The sequence below is a fragment of the Gossypium arboreum genome, chromosome 2 (assembly GCF_025698485.1).
Source record: "Gossypium arboreum isolate Shixiya-1 chromosome 2, ASM2569848v2, whole genome shotgun sequence".
Lineage (NCBI taxonomy): Eukaryota > Viridiplantae > Streptophyta > Magnoliopsida > Malvales > Malvaceae > Gossypium > Gossypium arboreum.
Genome location: NC_069071.1, coordinates 33,146,685 through 33,165,166, shown reverse-complemented (window position 1 = coordinate 33,165,166; position 18,482 = coordinate 33,146,685). Strand labels below are relative to the sequence as shown.

The following is an 18,482-nucleotide window of genomic DNA, read 5'->3' as shown; positions in this document are numbered from 1 at the left end:
CGGAGCCTCTTCTACTCCAACATCGGGTATATGGCCTGACGCTGATGGCTCAGCCCTAACACTACGGCGACCTCGGCCACGGCCTCCCGTACCTCTTCTAGCACTCATTATCGATTCACGTATTTTCTAGATTAAAAATCTTATGAAGTTTTCGTTAGTTTCAATAATTAACCTGATGTTTTATGAAAGCATTTAAAGAGAGAGTTGTTTTCGTAAATCCTCTACAGTTCAAGATCCTACGGGCTTTAGTTCCATTCTAACAAAATTGTCTAAAGTAGCCCTCTAACTATCTACTGTATAACAATTTAAATAGGCTCAAGAACATAAGAACTTACTTGGTTCGACGTTGGAGACTCGGTGTGCCGCTCAGTAAGACTTCCCCTTTTCCAAAACATTGTAATTCAATCAAAAAAAATTTTAAACACAAAAAAGAACCAAGTAATAAAACCCACTTCACAGCCCGAGTTTTGCAACCTGGGCTCTGATACCACTAAATGTAACACCCCAAACTCGGCCCAGACGTTATGGCCGAATCTGACGAGTCATATTGAAGTGTTTTAGCGAAAACCTTGTTTTCATTGAAAACCCCTCCTTAAAAAAATATGAAACCTTAGTAAACTTATTAAACTCTCTTTTCAGTCACAAAAACCTGTTTATAACATATGATTTTATGAAAACCTATGGAAACCTATCATTTTGAAATTTAGTTACAGAAACGTAGAAAAGACATACTATAGTTTAAGAAACCATGTTCAACTTCTTATAATTACAATGAAAATAATAATAATTATCCAGGTAATGATAACATAATGAAAACCTTATTACAATCTGATCTGAACACACTTAAAAAGAAATAAAAACTTAAATGCTTAAAAAAAAACCAAGTCCGAATTATTTTGCTAGCCAGCCACCCAGAGTCCCTCCAAACATTGAACCTTTTACTAAGCATCACCTGAAAATAAAATAAAAGAGGGGGTGAGTTTTTGCAAACTCAGTGTGTACAACCCTCAATGAAAAACAAGCATTCAAAGAGAAATCATCAAACATGCAATGCAATCCCATCCAAATTATCCATCCGCTACACACCAGATCCGTCCCCTGTCACACCATGTGGGGATATAAATATCGACCCACCCAGCCCACACACCAATAATAGCCCAGTTGCGAAACTACTTTCATTTGCATATTGGGCTTTAAATGCCGTCGGTGGATCCACGATTGGCAGGCAACTATGCGATCCTCATATACTTCCTCCGTTCCATAGTTCCCACCCCATATGCAACCTAAGCAGAACATCATATGTATGTATGTCACATCCATAAAACTTACATTCAACACCTAGGGGTATTTTGGTCATTTTTGCCCTTAGGGGCATTTCAGTAATTTTCCCTTAATTATGGTTTTCACTTATCTTGACCCGTTAACAAGTCCCGCGAGCTAAGATTAATGAATACTATGCATCAGGTAGGATTCCAGAGAAGAGGAGGTGGGTCATGAAGACCGCTTAAGTACCAAGATCTCCCTAGATCCAGTCATAGACATGCATATACCCGTTGCCACACCTTAACCCTTTAGCTTGTCCACAGTCGTAATATATTAATTAAGTCTTATGTAGTTATCATATACTAGGCCCTAAACCCCTTGCAACGCCCAAACAAATTCACATACTTATATCTGGCCCATTAAGCCTAATCATATTCATATAGCCCACTAGGCCTAAATCACCTATATATGGCCCATTAGGCCTAAATCACATTTATATGGCCCGTTAGGCCCAGTCACATTCATATATATGCTCACATATAAATTCCTATCACATAGCATCCATATTCAGTTTTTGCCTACTATGGGCCCCATAGCCCATCGGGCCCATTTAGCTCATTCTGGCCCATATGGCCAAATCACAACCCAAGTCCACGGAATCACCTATGGGTCTCAGGTAACCTATTGGTCTTCCCCTTACAAGTGTTCGCGCACTCGCAAGACTACCGTAGCAAACTTTCGGCATTTCGACTTTTGTCGATCCATAGTGTGTGTGCAGTGTATGTATACACCCGGTAAGCAAGCGTGATGCGATCTCCTTAGCCTCACACCTACAATCGTTATCAACATTCAATTAATCGCATGTTTATCTTACTAAAAATCGAAACCTTACCTTAACCTTACCTTGAACACAAATCCCTAATAGCTTTTCCTTGATCACGTACTCTTTAGATCTGCATTAATCTTAACTATTAAACCGAAATAAGAGATGACTCATATCCAACACAAGTCCCCTTACCTTAACTATAAACATTTGGCCAACTTAGCCATTCAAAGAGAGGGATACTTACCAAAATTGCAACACCTAAAGAGCAATTTTGGCAGAGAGCTAAGATCCAGGATCCGATACTAATTCCCTACCACAATTGATTAGAAAGAGTGAGAAAAGAATAGCGTAATAGATTCTTAGCAAAACCGATTGGAAGAACAATAGTTACACTAGATTTGACCGAAGTAGAAGGAGTAATGATTGCACCAAGTGTATTTGGCCAAAGAGGTTTGGCCTTTTACAATTTTTTATGGCAAAAGAAGGTTATTTGGCTCCAAGAAAAAAGAAAGAAAAGTTAGCAATGGGGTACAGGAAGAATAGAATTTGACACAAGGAAGAAGAAAAAGAAAAAAAAGGCAGAGGGTTTTTAGCTTTTAGAGAAAAGAGTTTCTGGTAACAAGGTGAAGGAAATTCGGCATTAGCTTCATAACCTAGCATTCGGCCCTTATTTATAAGCTTTATAGCCGAATTCTCCCATACTCAATTCCCCATTCGACTCCATCACTTCTCCCTTCTCATCTCCTCGTTTTTCTCCCTGATAACCCCTTGATCTTTTTCTTAATTTTCTCTTCTGAACACTCCCCTTAGAGCCCATCTTCACGCCACTTTCATCCTTCTAGAATGCCAAAATTAAACTTCTAAAAACACTAAGCTAGGATTCGAACCTTGGATCTCCTTACTAGTTACTAATGCCACCTCCATACACTCTAAGTGGCGTCACTTAGCCACTCTTCCAGAAGGCTTTTTGATGCCATTTTCCCTCATCTTTATTTAAAAGCCCACTATTTACCAAAAAGGTCCTTTTAATAATTTTAATAATTAAACTATAATTTCTTTTACCCCTAGGTTCAAACTCAAACATTGTCCAAGACCTACCATCACATAATTAGCACTTAACCAAAAATGTTAAGCACAAAATAAAAGAAAATTTTGAGATTTCGGGATTTTGGGGGCATTACACCTACCCCCACCTAATCCTCTTCAAGCACTTGTGATACCTCAAGTTATTGTTCTGATAAGATTAAATAAGTCGTCGATTGATAAAATCAAAAAATACGAGGCTGAAGAATTCAGAGCCACTGTTGATGATGATGCTGAGCGAGCTGAATTCTGTCTTGATAATACTATCCGTGTTTTTGATGAATTATCATGTACCCCTGATGAGTGTATAAAATGTGTTGTATCCTTGTTATGAGACACCACATATCACTAGTGGAATACACTAGTATCCGTTGTCCTAAAAGAACGGGTTACTTGGGAGTTCTTTCAGATTAAATTCCGGAAGAAATATATTAGTCAGCGGTTTATTGATAAAAATGCAAAGAATTCCTCAAGTTAAAAAAGGGTCACATGACAGTTACAGAATACAAACGGGAATTTGTGAGACTCAGTAGGTATGCCTGAGAATGTGATCAACTAAAGCAATAATGTGTAAAAGATTCAAAGATAGGTTGAATGAAGATATTAAGATATTTGTCAGGATTCTTGAAATAAAAGGGTTCGTGGTACTAGTAGAGCGAGCATGCAAAGCTGAAGAGCTCGAGAAAGAGAAAAGAAAGGCTGACTTTGAAGCTAGAGATTCACGAAAAAAGATTATCGAGTAAGTCATTTCAGTCGGCATCAAAGAAATTTAGAGGTGACTTTAGCCGTTCAAAGGCTACTGTGGGCTATTCTAGATGTGATCGAGACAGACTACCTATGAGCTCGAGAGTTACCTCAGTAGATAGTGTTGGTAACATCTGACCAAACCAACCTGAATGCAAACATTGTGGTAAATGCCATCCCGACAATTGTAGAGTGAATGATCAGGCTTGTTTTAAATGTGGATCGATGGATCACTTCATTTGTGAATGCCCTGAGTTAGCTCAGCAAAAGATAGTGCAGAATATGAGACCGGGTAACATGTCAGCTCGAGGTAGACCACCCAGAAACATGGGTAATGTGAGTGGTAGCTAGAGGGGAACTAAAGATAGCTGTTAGATCTAAGGCTCGCGCACCGGCTAGAGCTTATGCTATTCGCGCTCGCGAAGAGGCTTCGTGTTTAGATGTTATTACTGGTACTTTCATTCTCTATGATACTAGTGTTGTCGCATTGATTGATCCTGGATCGACTCATTCTTATGTATGTGAAACTTTAGTATCTAGTAAGCCTTTACCTGTAGAGTCTACTGAATTTGTGATTAGAGTATCAAACCCCTTAGGCTGGTGTATCTTGGTTGATAAAGTATGTAAGAATTGCCCGTTGATGATTAGAGATTCATGTTTTCCGGCTGATTTGATGTTGCTGCCATTCGATGAATTTGATATAATTCTGGGTGTGGATTGGCTAATGTTGCATGATGCTATTGTGAATTGCAAACGAGAGATTACTGATTTACAATGCCAGAATAATGAAATAATTCAGATTGAGTCTAATGATCTGAATGGTTTACCAGCAGTGATTTCTTCGATGTTGCTCAAAAATATGTAAGAAAGGGTTGTAAAGATTACTTTGCCTATGTACTCGATTCTAAAGTGACCGAAAGGAAGATTGAATTAGTACCAGTCATGTGTGAGTATCTGGATGTGCTTCCTAAAGAATTACCAGGTTTGCCACTGATCCGAGAGGTAGAGTTTGGCTTTAAGTTAGTGCCAGGGACAACTCCATAACACCCCTAACCCGTAACTATCATCGGATTAGGGTTACGAGGCATTACCAGATAGACAAAACATTTCAGACTAATTCAGAATCACATAATATTAATACATATGCAATCATCAACCATTCATCCCTTATGAAGGTCTACGAGACCTAAAACAAACTTTTAAGGACAGTCAGGATTAAACCGAACACATTCATAAATTTTAGAACTCAAAAAATTGTTCGATCCTGTTGAAGTCACACGCCCGTGTAACCAGGCCGTGTGCCTCACACGGGCACTAGACACACCCATGTGAACCAGTCATGCCAAACAAGGCATACATACTGACTTTCACCCACAGCCAACAGACACGCCCGTGTGCTATAGTCGTGTGAAACTTAGCTAGCTACTGACTTGAGCCCACAGCCATATAACATGCCCATGTGCTATCGTCGTGTGGATCTTAAGAGGTTATACTTTACATACACGACCACAAGACACGCCCGTGGTTCCTAATCGTGTGGCACAATGCAGGTTTGATTTAAGCCAACTTGCCACCCCTATTTGGGCCATTCTTACAAGCAACATTAAACAACATTCATGCCACAATTTTCAGCCAATTCCATGCTTAAAATGACCAATTCATATTAGATCGTAAAACATTACCAATATACACCATTAGGCATTACCAACCAAATATCAAAACTATGCACAAAAATATCATTTGCTAGCCAACTCTCATGGCATAACATATATATATATCAAAGCTTTAAATAAATAGACATTCTAACCTATACATGCCATACTTAGACATATTTACACTTTCAAAAGTACCAAAATGAGTTCGATAGTGTGGTGACGATCCTCGACTATTCCCGAGCCTTTAGTAGCTACGATAACTGTAAAACAGACAAATATCACACAAAGTAAGCTACAAAGAGCTTAGTAAGCCAAATTCAACGAGCCGAACTATTAAAGCATATAAAGTAAAAGTCATTAACAAGAATTCATACTCATTTTACACAATAACTCATGAGCCTAACCATGCTTATTTGCTTGTATACATATCACATTTCATTTCCATTATTTCGTACATACTTCATATTCACTACTTCTCAGAAACAGAATCTTTCATATTCATAAATTTAGTACGATACAAATGTATCTGTGTAGATTATACATTTCATATATTCGTTCCTATATCTCGTACTTTATCATTAGATAGTTCAGAAATGATATAGATACTCATAAACGGGTACGATGCCGACGTCCCAGACGTGGTCTTACATGTAATTCAGTATCAATGCCTCTGTCCCAGACAGGGTCTTACACAAAATCAGATACGATGCCAATGTCCCAGACATGATCTTACACAATATCTCAGATTGATGTCAACATTTCTTTGGAGACAGATAGAGCTTTTCAAATACTAACATATTATTAGAATTTACTCGAAATTCATTCATCAGACTCTCAAGGCATTCCAATATAGATTACAGTTTATATGTGCAAAATTTAGTCAATTTAACACGAAATTGTAATTTGACTTACCTTGTACGAATTTCGGAAGGAAACAAGTCGACTATTCAACTATCTTGGACTTCCCTCGATCTAAGTCGATTTTCTTTATTCTTGATCTAATACAATTCAAATTCAACCATTCAATCATTCATTTCATTGAAAATAATCCATGAACACATAGTTAGGGCACTTTGCATTTTAGGCCTTACATTTTCACACTTTGACAATTCAATCCATTTTTCACAAAATCACAAATATGCAAAATTTCTTTACAGCAAGGGCTAGCCAAATTTTCATGGCTTCTATATAATCCTACACAACATGTTTATTTCACATTTTTGTCCCCAAAATATTATTTTCACAATTTAGCCGAAATAGCTCAATTTCAACAAAAATTCAAAGACAAAACTTATGAACCATCTACCAAGCCTTCATAATTCATCCAAAAACATCACAAAACTCATGATATCAACAATGGCATTTCATGAAATCATTAACAGAAACATAAATTCAAACATGGGCTCAGTAGAACACGAAGCAACGATCATAGAAACGTAAAAATCATCAAAAATCGAGCAAAATAAGCTCACCTATTTAGACATGCACTAGCCGAACATCAAAATGCTTCAATGGCTTCTTCTTTCTCTTAATTTCTGCTGAACAAAGTGTCACTACAAGAAAATAGGGCTTTAGCGGCGTTTTTAGCGGTGTTTTATCAAAAAATACTGTAAAAATTGTAAAACACAGAGCATAGCAGCGTTTTTGGTAAAACGCCGCTAAAAATAGAGAAATAGCGGTGTTTTGTGTTAAAACGCCGCTAAAAACAGAGCAATAGCAGCATTTTTTGTTAAAACAACGCTAAAAATATAGTAATAGCAGCGTTTTACCAAAAAAGCTGCTAAAAACCAAAGAATTAGCGGCGCTTTCTGTAAAACGCTGCTAAAAACCAGAGCATTAGGGGTGCTTTCTATAAAACGCCGCTAAAAACCAGAGCATTAGCGGCGCTTTCGGTAAAACACCGCTAAAAGTCATATAACCCCTAAAACCCTAAACCCCCAAAAAATCATAAACACTAATATATAACCCCTAAAACACTAAACCACTAAACTTTAAACACTAAATTATAACCTTTAAAACCCTAAACCCCAAAAAACATCATATGGATGTTGATGTGTATATACATAGATATTAATGTAAAAGCTTATGTTCATAATAAATTATGGAAGCAATACTTAATATTGATTAAAATTATTTTTGGGTTTAGGGTTTAATATTTAAGGTTTAAGGTCTATGGTTTAGGTTTTATGGTTTAAGTTTAATGGCCATGGGTATATAGTATGTTAATCTCAAGTGAATCATATTCAATAATTAAATCCTAAACCCTATAATTAATAAGGTGTTATATTGTTTAATGTATTGAAGGGATATTTTGTGGAAAACGTTTTAAATGATAAGTTTACCTTTAAATTTTATTAATAGTTTTTGTTTATACTATTTTAATATTTATCTATACTGATTAATTAAAATATATATTTATTTATACGAATGAAAATCCTCTACACTCATTTGTGTCTCCACGCTTTTTAATTGTTATTCATTTTCTTTTTATAAAACAGTGAGTTTTCCTTTATTCATAAATCAATCTTCTTATTAAAAGTTGCAACTCTTTTTTGTTTTTAAATAAGTGTTGTTTTAGTTCCAACTTGTTTTATAGAGTGTTTCTTTATTCTTTTAAGGTTGATGCATGGTTTATATTTTATGATTTAGGGTTTGGAGACTATAATTAAGGGTTTAAGGTTTAGATTAATTAGTGTTTTTAATTTATATATTAAATAATCTCTTATATATATAATTAGAAAAGAGATAATATTAATTTTAAACTATTGAATTAATTATCATTATAGTTTAGGGTTTATGGTTTAGGCCGTATATGGTTTAGGTTTAAAGTATATGAGTTAATATTTTAAGGTTTATGGATTATGGGTTTAGGGGTTATGATTAATTTATGGTTATGTAAGAGATAATTTCCCCCTTTTCCCTAATCCGAATCCTTAAAATAATCACCCCTTTTTCCCCAATTCGAAAAACGCCGCAAAAAGTTTCAACATAACCCCAACCTTTTTTGTTGAGCATTACTATCATTAGAGTTTATGGGTTATGGTTTAGGGTTTATATATAGTTTACAGTTTAGGGCTTAGAGTTTAGGGTTTATGGTTTATAGTCTGAGTTTATGGTTTGGGGTTTGGGGTTTATGGTTTGGGGTTTGAGGTTTATGGTTTGGGGTTTGGAATTTGGAATTTAAGGTTAGGGGTTTAAGGGTAAATATGGTGAACTACTTAACTTGTGTATCTTAGATTTTTTTATAATATAAATCTAAATAATAAATATAAATTATTATTATAAAAGAATATATATCAAAATGGGTTAAATCCCAAAAGCATACATGAACAATGGTTTAGTGTGCAATGGGTTAAATCCCAAAAGCATAAGTTATGAACACAATATTTATTTGAACCTTAAATATTTTAAAATATTTTTTAAATAATTTCTTATATAATCGTAAAAAGAGATAGTATTAATTTTAAAATATTGAACTAATTATCATTATAGTTTAAGGTTTATGGTTTAGGGTATATGGTTTAGGGTTTAAAGTGTATGAGTTACTATTTTAAGGTTTATGAATTATGGGTTTAGGGTTTAGGGTGTATGATTTAAGGGTTGGAGATTAAGGTTTAGAGGTTAGGGTTAAGTGTTAGGGTTTAGGGTTTAGAGATCAATTATGTTTTATGATTCAGGGTTTAGGGATAGGGTTAGGGTTTAAGGTATAGAGTAATTAGTGTTTTGTAATTTATATATTAAATAATTTCTTATATAATTGTAAAGAGATAATATTAATTTTAATATATTAAAATTAATATTATAGTTTAAATTATGTAAGAGATAATAGATAAATTTTATATATATATTAAATGGTTTAGGATTTAAGGTTTACTTGAGATTTGTTAAATGATGAAATTTTATACAATCAATTAATGCTTTTATATTTAAAAATATTTAATCTAAACCATTTGATATATTTAAATATTAGATTTAAAAAAAAAACATTGGATTTAGCAGCTCTAGGGTATAAACGCTGTAACACCCCGAACCCGAGACCATCACCGGTGTCGGACACGAGGGGTTAACAAGTCAAATCCACATATTTCACCCACCAATTTGACATTTCCAGACAGGCTGGAAATCTGCGTCACTGTCACCTTAAAAATCATATCTCGAGTTTCAAAACTCGGAAACTGATTCCGTAAATTTTCCCTGAATTTAGACTCATATATCCATCCATGGATTTATTTCTAGAATTTTTGGTCGGGCCAATTGGTACAGTTTATTAGTTAAAGTCACCCATGTGACAGGGATCGACTGCTCTGACCTTCGCGTGTTACAACTTGAATATCTCTCTGTACAGGGCTTTAATACTGGTGCCGTTTATTTCTAATGAAACTAGACTCAAAATGGAATCTGTACATATAAGGCATGACTCCTAATTCTTTCTGGATAATTTATAATAAATTTTTAAAGTTGCGACAGGGGACCCAGAAACCGTTCTGGCCCTATCTCACAATAGCTTTAATATCTCTTAACATGTAACTCCTATGACTGTTTCGTTTATTCCACATGAAAGTAGACTCATTAAGGTTCATTTACATAATTTATTCACTATTTAATACCATTCCTACAAATTTTGGTGATTTTTCAAAACCACACCACTGCTGCTGCCAGCATCTGTTTTCAAAGTAACCATTACCTATTTCATGATTTCCACGATTCAAATGGCCCTTTTTGCACACATAGCACAAAGTGTGATTATGATTAACCATTCCAATGGCTAATCCTTTCAAACAATTTCATACCCCATAATGATTATCATACAAACTATTATAGAATCATACTAAAACGATATATAAGCCATTTTCGCATGCCTATCCAAGCTTACACAAAACCGAAAGGTACATGACCTTCAACATTAGGGTAGTCCTATACATGCCATTTCAAAGTTCAACCAAAATTATACCAAAATGGAGGCTTTGATAGTGTAGATGACTTCGACTTTAATGATCCCGAATCCGATTGCTACCGAGCAAAATCTATAAAACAGAGAGCCAAAGCAACGGAGTAAGCATTTTTATGCTTAGTAAGTCTCAAGCAATAAAATCAGCTTTACCCAAAGCATTACATTCACATAGCCAAATGAATCATTTCATTAATACACATTCACATAATCATACTTACTTCACCATCCCAACTCTTATGTTCATACACAAATAACGGCTTCATAAGGCCGATAACTCGTTCCATCATAGGAGCGAATATTCATACGCTCTTACTCCTAGCGCAAAGCACACACAACACATACCTTGTTATTGGGAAGTTTCATAAGTGCATTAGCTGAAAATTTTCCAGCAAGCTTATAATTTTCAAATCACATACCTTCGAGTTTAACCGGATATAGCTACTGCTCAAACGTCTTCGGACATAGCCCGGTTATGGTAACCCGCACAAAGGCCTTCGGGACTTAACCCGGATTTCACAATTTGCACAAATGCCTTCGGGTCTTAGCCCGGATGTAGTCACTAGCACAATTGCCTTCGGGTCTTAACCTGGATGTAATTACCAGCATAAATGTCTTCGGGACTTAGCCCGGATATCATTCAATTGCTCATGCACACATATACATCAATAATCATTTCCCATTCATATTTCATTTTCGTTACTAAGGCTCAAACACAAACATATCACTAGCATAATCGCCTTCGGAACTTAGCCCGGGTATCATTCAAATACTCATACACACATAAATCAATAGTCATTACACATCAATTTTTCATTTCACATAATTCGAGTAGGGTCATTTCTTGAGGACTTACCTCGGATGTTGTCGAACGGCTTTGACGGCTATTCGATCACTTTTTCCTTCCCCTTATCCAATTGTGGCCCTCTAAGCTCTTGAGCTAATTCAAACAAATTCAATTTATTAAAGTCTCGCTTGCTAGCCTTGGCCGAATACACATATCATTGATTCAACATCACATAATTAAGCACTTTAGTCAATTTTCTTTAATTACGCACACATTCGGCCTTAGCTCACAACAAGGTAGCCGATTACCTAAGTCAAGAATAGGCATCATTAAGCTTGCCTCTAACCGAATGCATGCACAATAATTCCCCTCATGTGGCCGATTATGCTTAGTCATTCTTGCATAAAATCAAAATAAATTGCAAGATTTTCACAAGATATGTGTACTAGGCCGAATGTACATGCAAATTTCACAACATTCTTCAACAAACTTCTTCTTTAAACAACATATTCATCACTTTCTTCATAATCAAAATATCATGTGCAATCATATATACACATATAAGTGCAAGGTCAATTTCAAGGTGTCCATAGCCATCCAAAACACAAATTTTAACTAACATGCAAGAAGCATGAACCATGCTCATGAATGCATCATGGCCGAATACATCACAATCATGCCCTTTCAACTTCAATCATGGTTAAACAAAAAAAACTCAATGTCTTACTTAAAATTGGTACAAAGAAGTTTCAAGAGTAGTCAATCCATCATTGCATGCATCATTAGCAAGCTTCACATTTAGCATGCAATGGCTTTAACACAATAACAACTTTGGCGGATGCCATTTCCATGGCATAACAAGGATTTGAACCATGGCTAACATGCACATCAAGTTAGCAACCAAAACATGCATGAAACTCCTAACACAACCTCATACATACCTTAATCTTGATGCAAATTTAGCCAAATCTCCTTCTAGATCTCTTCTAAACCAAGCATGAAGCAAAAATCCTATCTCCTCCCTTAGTATTTTCGGCCAAAAGGAAAGAACAAGGATGAACAATTTTTTCTTGTTTTTCTTTCACTTGCACGCAATGGGGAAAGGATGTGCTATTTTTTGATTTTTTTTTTTTTGTTTCTCATCCAACATCATTAATTATTTTATCATTTAATTCATCATGCATTAACAAAACATGTTTCAACATGTTTTCTTTCCCCATAAACCATGTCATGGCCGGCCACTAGCTTGTTTTGGGGAAATTTGACATGCAAGTCCATAGTTTTGCATGCATGCTTTAATTAGTCATCACACATTTCCCTATCGTACTTTCAAAGTTCACTACTAAGTCTCTTCTAGTGAAATTCACCTTTATAACACTAAATCAATCATCAAAAATGTCACACATGAGCACACACATATTATAGGCATCAAAATAAATTTTAAATTATTTTTATGCCTCAGTTTTGTGGTCCCGAAACCACATCCCGACTAGGGTCAATTTTGGGCTGTCACAAACGCCGCTAAAGGTTATTCTATTATACAAGACGACATCGTTTTTTTTTGGATTTTTAGTGGCATTTTAGGTTAAAATGCCGCAATAGGTTTGATTTAGCGGCGCAAGGTTATAAACACCACTAATGGTTATTTTGTTTATATCAAAACGGTGTAGTTTTTATCGATTTTTAGTGGCGTTTTGGTTAAAACGCCACAATAGGTTAGATTTAGCGGCGCTAGGGTATAAACGCCACTAATGGTTATTTTGTTTATATCAAAATGATGTAGTTTTATTGGATTCTTAGTGGCGTTTTAAGGTAAAATGCCGCAATAGTTTCGCCTTTAGCGGCGCTTGGAGATAAAACGCCACTAAATGTTATTCTGTTTATATGAAAACGCCGTCATTTTTTTTGGATTTTTAGTGGCATTTTAGGGTTAAACGCCGCAATTGATTTGCCTTTAGCGGTGCTAGGGGAAAAACGCCACTAAAGTTTATTTTGTTTATGTCAAAATGGCATTGTTTTGTTTGATTTTTAGTGGCGTTTATGTTAAAACACCGCAATTGGTTTGCCTTTAGCGGCGTTAGGAGAAAACGTGGCAAATGTTAATTTATTTTGTGCTAAACGGTGTCGTTTTGCTCTCTTCTTTTTTACCCACACCGAGTTATTCATTTTCCCCCTTCTCTCTGGTTTATTTCCCCCATTTTCCCTTCTCTGAATCCCTAAAATAATCACCCCTTTCTCCCTAGTTTATTTGCCCCCCTTTTCCCTAATTTGAAACCCTAAAATAATTACCCCTTTTCCCCAATTCAAAATCCAAAATCCCCAGTAAATGTTCAGTTAAAGGAAGCGGTAGTAAGAAAAGGGAAGGAGAACATTTGAAGCTAGGAATGGTTTGAAAGAAATTCTAGTAAGTTCTCTTTTAGACTGTTTTTTTTATTTTCATGCATCGTTTGAGTCGGAATTTTGCTGTCATTATGTGTTTGCTTTGCAATATTAATATCAGTACCGTTATTCTGTGTTTATTTTTTGATTGTTGATTTTACAGTCTTCCCATGTGATAGTGATCAAAAAGCCCTCATTCATCTTTTAAGATTATCGTGATTACTTTCTCATTGTCATTGTTTTTATTTGAGTGTACCACTTCATCTGTACCTTTTGTGCTATGATCATGGCAAAATATATACCTTTGCTTCTTTTTGTATGTTAATCTTATTATCCTTTCATTTGATTCCTGCCAATGGTTTGTCGGATCACTCATCGACTACCATCTGTACTTATCAGCCTACCATTGTCTGGTATGTGAAACAAAAGAAGCTGCTACCATGTTAGGTAGATTTTGTGGTGCTCTTCATTTACTCTCAAGTCTTGTTATGAATCTTTTTATCCTTCATGTCACCTTAACCATTTTTAGCAGGCACTAATTAACAATTTTATTTACAAGATAAAAGCCAATAGCTTGGTTTACCGATATTACTTTGGCAAACCTTCAAGTTCTGCCGTATGTATATTGTAAAATATGTCACAGTAACATAGTTGTGTCCTTAACATTTGGTTGTATTTTGGAATTGGTCGATTAGCTCACCCTCTTCTTGGTTGTGTCCTTGGGGAGGTTTTCTTTTCTAATTGAAAACATAACTTGAACTGGTGGAGTTTAGACTGGTGGATAGTGCAGTCTTCATGGTAGGAAACAGTTTTTCATAGTGGAGTTACCTTAAAGGATGGTTTAGCCGCTTAGGTAATTAAGCATAGTTAGCATTTAAGATAAAATAATTGAGACAATATCTTCTCTTTATGTTGGTCTTACTTTAAATGAAGCTGAAATACTCATGTCAGACACACACTCATGTGCAACACTTACACCTAAGTAACATAGGTTGTAGGTGTTATAAACTCTATTCTGGTTTTGTCTTTGTTTCCAGGTAGTGGCTTTTCTTAACCTAATTATCTTTCATCAATGATGCATTTCCTCTCACTCTCTCATACATTCAGAAAATGAAAGATATAATCTTATGCTGCTGTGACTTCATTCCGTAAGCTTTTGATAGTACAATAATGAATTACAATGTTCTGCTATAAGTTTATTTTGGTTATTCTTTTGTATTTTTGTTTGGTTAATTTGCATTGATGGCTTATGAGTTTATAATGATATTAGATTTAAACCTCTCTAAAATGCTGTTGTATTACACAATGATGTCGTCCTGTTTTTTATGATTTAATGATGTCCGTTTGGAGCATTTTAAAACTATCCAAAATTGAGGACAATCCTGCTGTTCAATTGCTAAATTTTAATGCTGTCGAAAGCTAGATCTTCAAGAATTGTTTTTATTTTAATGTGACTTAACGATGCTGCTATTTTGTCTTGTTTATGTCCTGCTATGTTGATGGATTTATGCTGTCCAAAGAAGGTATTATGAGTAAGTGAAAATGGCTTTCCAGAATTTTGGAAGGGTTGATTGGAGTTTAAACGAAAGAGAGTAATAAACATTTTGTAAGTTAAGAACTCATGCCTTCTCATCTTTAAGGTTGCTAAGTGCCCCAAATGCACATTGTTTGTGAAATTGAGATCTCACTTTTTTATTTTATAAAGTTGCTAAATTTCATTCCGTGTTATGGGTTATTATTGCTGAACTTTGACTGTTGAATGCCATATGCTTTGATCTTTAGGTGCATTATCTATTGACAAAAGTTGCAATGAAGCTGATTGTTGAAACACATGTAGACAGTTCTTGCTGAAGTCTTTTTTTTTTTAATGTCTATTATAGCTGTTGAGTTATAAAATCTAGTTTTTTCATGTTACAGGATTGAATTTATCTTGGGCTCGAGTCAAATTGATCTCAGACTCTGATCTATTACGATCTTCGGCCTTCTCGGGCTCACATTTTGTCGAATTCACATTTTCTGAAGTTTGGATTTTTTCTGACTCCCTTTGTTACAGGTTTGGGTTTTCTCGAACTCTAGTTAGAAGTTTTGACTATTTAATCCAATTTTTATTATTTATTTTAGTTTTGATTCTAAAATTTTATTTTTATTAATAAAAATAATTATAATTCAAAGATATACAATTAGTTATTTTTATTTATTTAATAACATATTACTAGTTCATGTAATATAAAACAATTAAGGTATTTTATAATATGATATTTGTTTACTTATAAATTTTAATAGTTTCAATTATAAAAAAGAAGTGTAATTAAATATTATCAGATTTAAAATGTTTTATTTTTTATTTTTTGCTTTAATGTATTTCAATATTTATCAATTTTAAAATGATTTACTTATATTTCATTTATCAATATTTTAAATATATTTCAATATTTCAATATTTATCAATTAATATAATTTCATTTATCATGTAAATTTTAAATAAATTTAAAATTTTCTATTATATTGATCCAAAATTTTAAATATTTTATTTTATGTCACTTTAATTTAATTGCAGTGCTATAGCAACTTGAATTAAATTAAATTGTATTTAAAGTTTTATTTTAAATATTTTATTTTATTTCACTTTAATTTAATCACGACATATATATTTTGGATTAATTTATTTAAATTTTAAATTAAATATTTTGGATTAATTTATTTTGGATTAATCAGACACAATTTTTTTAAATTACGACACATATTTTGCAATTTAATCACGACACAATTTTTTAAATTACATATTTTGGATTAATTTATTTAAATTTTATTTAATTAAAATAAATTTTTAAAGGAAATAATATTTATCTTAATGTTTATTATATATCATATAATAACTTACATAACTTACAAAACTTACATAATACATAAATATATATCATATCATAACTTAACTTACATAATACTCCAAATATATATCATAAATATATATCTTATCATTACTTACACAACTTACATAATACATAAATATATATCATATCATAACTTACATACCTTACATAAATGTATATCATAACATAACTTACATAACTTACAAAGCTTACTTAACTTACGTAATACATAAATATACACTTGAAAATCCCCACTCAATTAGTTTACACCTATTAGATAATTTATACTTGATATATATTATCTATTTTAGTAAACGTAATTTATTGTTAACTTTAGACTTTAAGAACTACGAAATGGATAGGAGTTGGATGAAATTGTCAAGGCTAAGCAATGCCTATCGAAATGGAGTACAAACTTTTCTAAATTTTGCATTTCAAAATGCAAGCCAAGAGAATATGATTCTTTGCCCGTGTAAGAAGTGTGGTAACATCAATTGGCATTTTCGTGAAGTTGTCTACGAACATCTAATTGTTGACGGCTTTATTCGGGGGTATAAAAAATGGATTTTCCATGGAGAGTGTACATCTAGTGGAACTTCTTCAATGATTAATCCGACTTATTCTGATACTACTTACCATCAGTATGTTAGACAAGATGACATGGAAGGTATATTGCGGTATGCATTTAATATGCATAGTCATGGTGAGCAATCGTTTCCACCTGACTTTATTCCATCCGATGATTGTAATATTGGTGGAAATGTTTTTTTGCGAAACGGGAACAAGTGCACCTAATGAGGAGCCAAATCAAGAAGCGGAGAAGTTTTACAATTTACTTAATGAAATGAACGAAGAACTTTACGAGGGATCAAAATATTTGAAATTGTCCTTCTGCATTCGTCTATTTCACTTAAAATGTTTGGGAGGGTGGACCGGAAACTCTTTTACAATGTTGCCAGAGTTTCTGATAGAGATGTTTCCGTTTGCAAAAATCCCCCAGTCTTGTCAACATATGAAGAGACTAATAAAAGATATGGGCCTTAGGTACGATAAAATTCATAGTTGCCCAAATGACTGCATGTTGTACTGGGGTGATCAGAAAAACCAACAATCCTATCATGTTTGCGGTAAGTCTCGTTGGAATGATAGAAATACAGAAGATGTGAATGCGGAAGAAGGTGGGGAACAGTTAAGAAAGAAGCCAGTCAAGGTTTTGCGATATTTTCCCCTAATACCAAGACTTCAAAGCCTTTTCATGTCGTCAAAGGCAGCCGATTCTATGAGGTGGCATAATGATGAACGGACCGATGATGGATTATTAAGGCATCCTGCTAATTCTTTAGCTTGGAAATCGTTTGACAGTAAATTTCCAAGCTTTGCAAGCGATCCTCGGAATGTGAGGCTTGGGCTAGCAGCTGACGGCTTTAATCCTTTTAAAATCATGAGTACTTCCTATAGTACTTGGACTGTAGTGCTTGTTCCTTATAATTTGCCTCCATGGATTTGCATGAAATAATCTTCTTTTATATTATCTATGATTATCCTTGGAGAGAAAGGTCCCAGAAATGATATTGACATCTATTTGCAGCCACTTATTGAAGAGTTAAAATAGTTATGGTCGAGTGTTGAGACATATGATGTATTGAGAAAGAAGAACTTTAATTTACGTGCAGCTTTATTATGGACAATTAATGATTTCCCTGCTTATGTTAATTTATCGGGTTGGAGTACTAAAGGACATTATGCTTGTCCTTGTTGTGCTGCGCAAACTTGTTCGAAATGGTTGTATAATGGGAAGAAGTTCTCTTACATGGGCCATCGTCGGTGGTTAGATGAAAATCATAAATTTAGATTTCAGAGGACTCTATTTGACGGTACTAAAGAGTACAGATGAGCTCCTGAGTAGACCATTGGATCTGAAATCTTG

The 18,482-nt window shown here is 34.3% G+C and overlaps 1 long non-coding RNA gene across 1 annotated transcript; it reads right to left on the bottom strand.

The window, feature by feature from the left end:
* Positions 1-10,353: 10,353 nt before the first annotated feature.
* On the bottom strand, positions 10,354-12,338 carry LOC128283580 (uncharacterized). The gene is made up of 3 exons (XR_008273964.1): positions 12,248-12,338; positions 11,376-11,459; positions 10,354-10,595 (listed from the first exon to the last, which is right to left on the bottom strand). It is a non-coding gene; the product is annotated as an uncharacterized LOC128283580 (long non-coding RNA).
* Between the last annotated feature and the right edge of the window lie 6,144 nt (positions 12,339-18,482).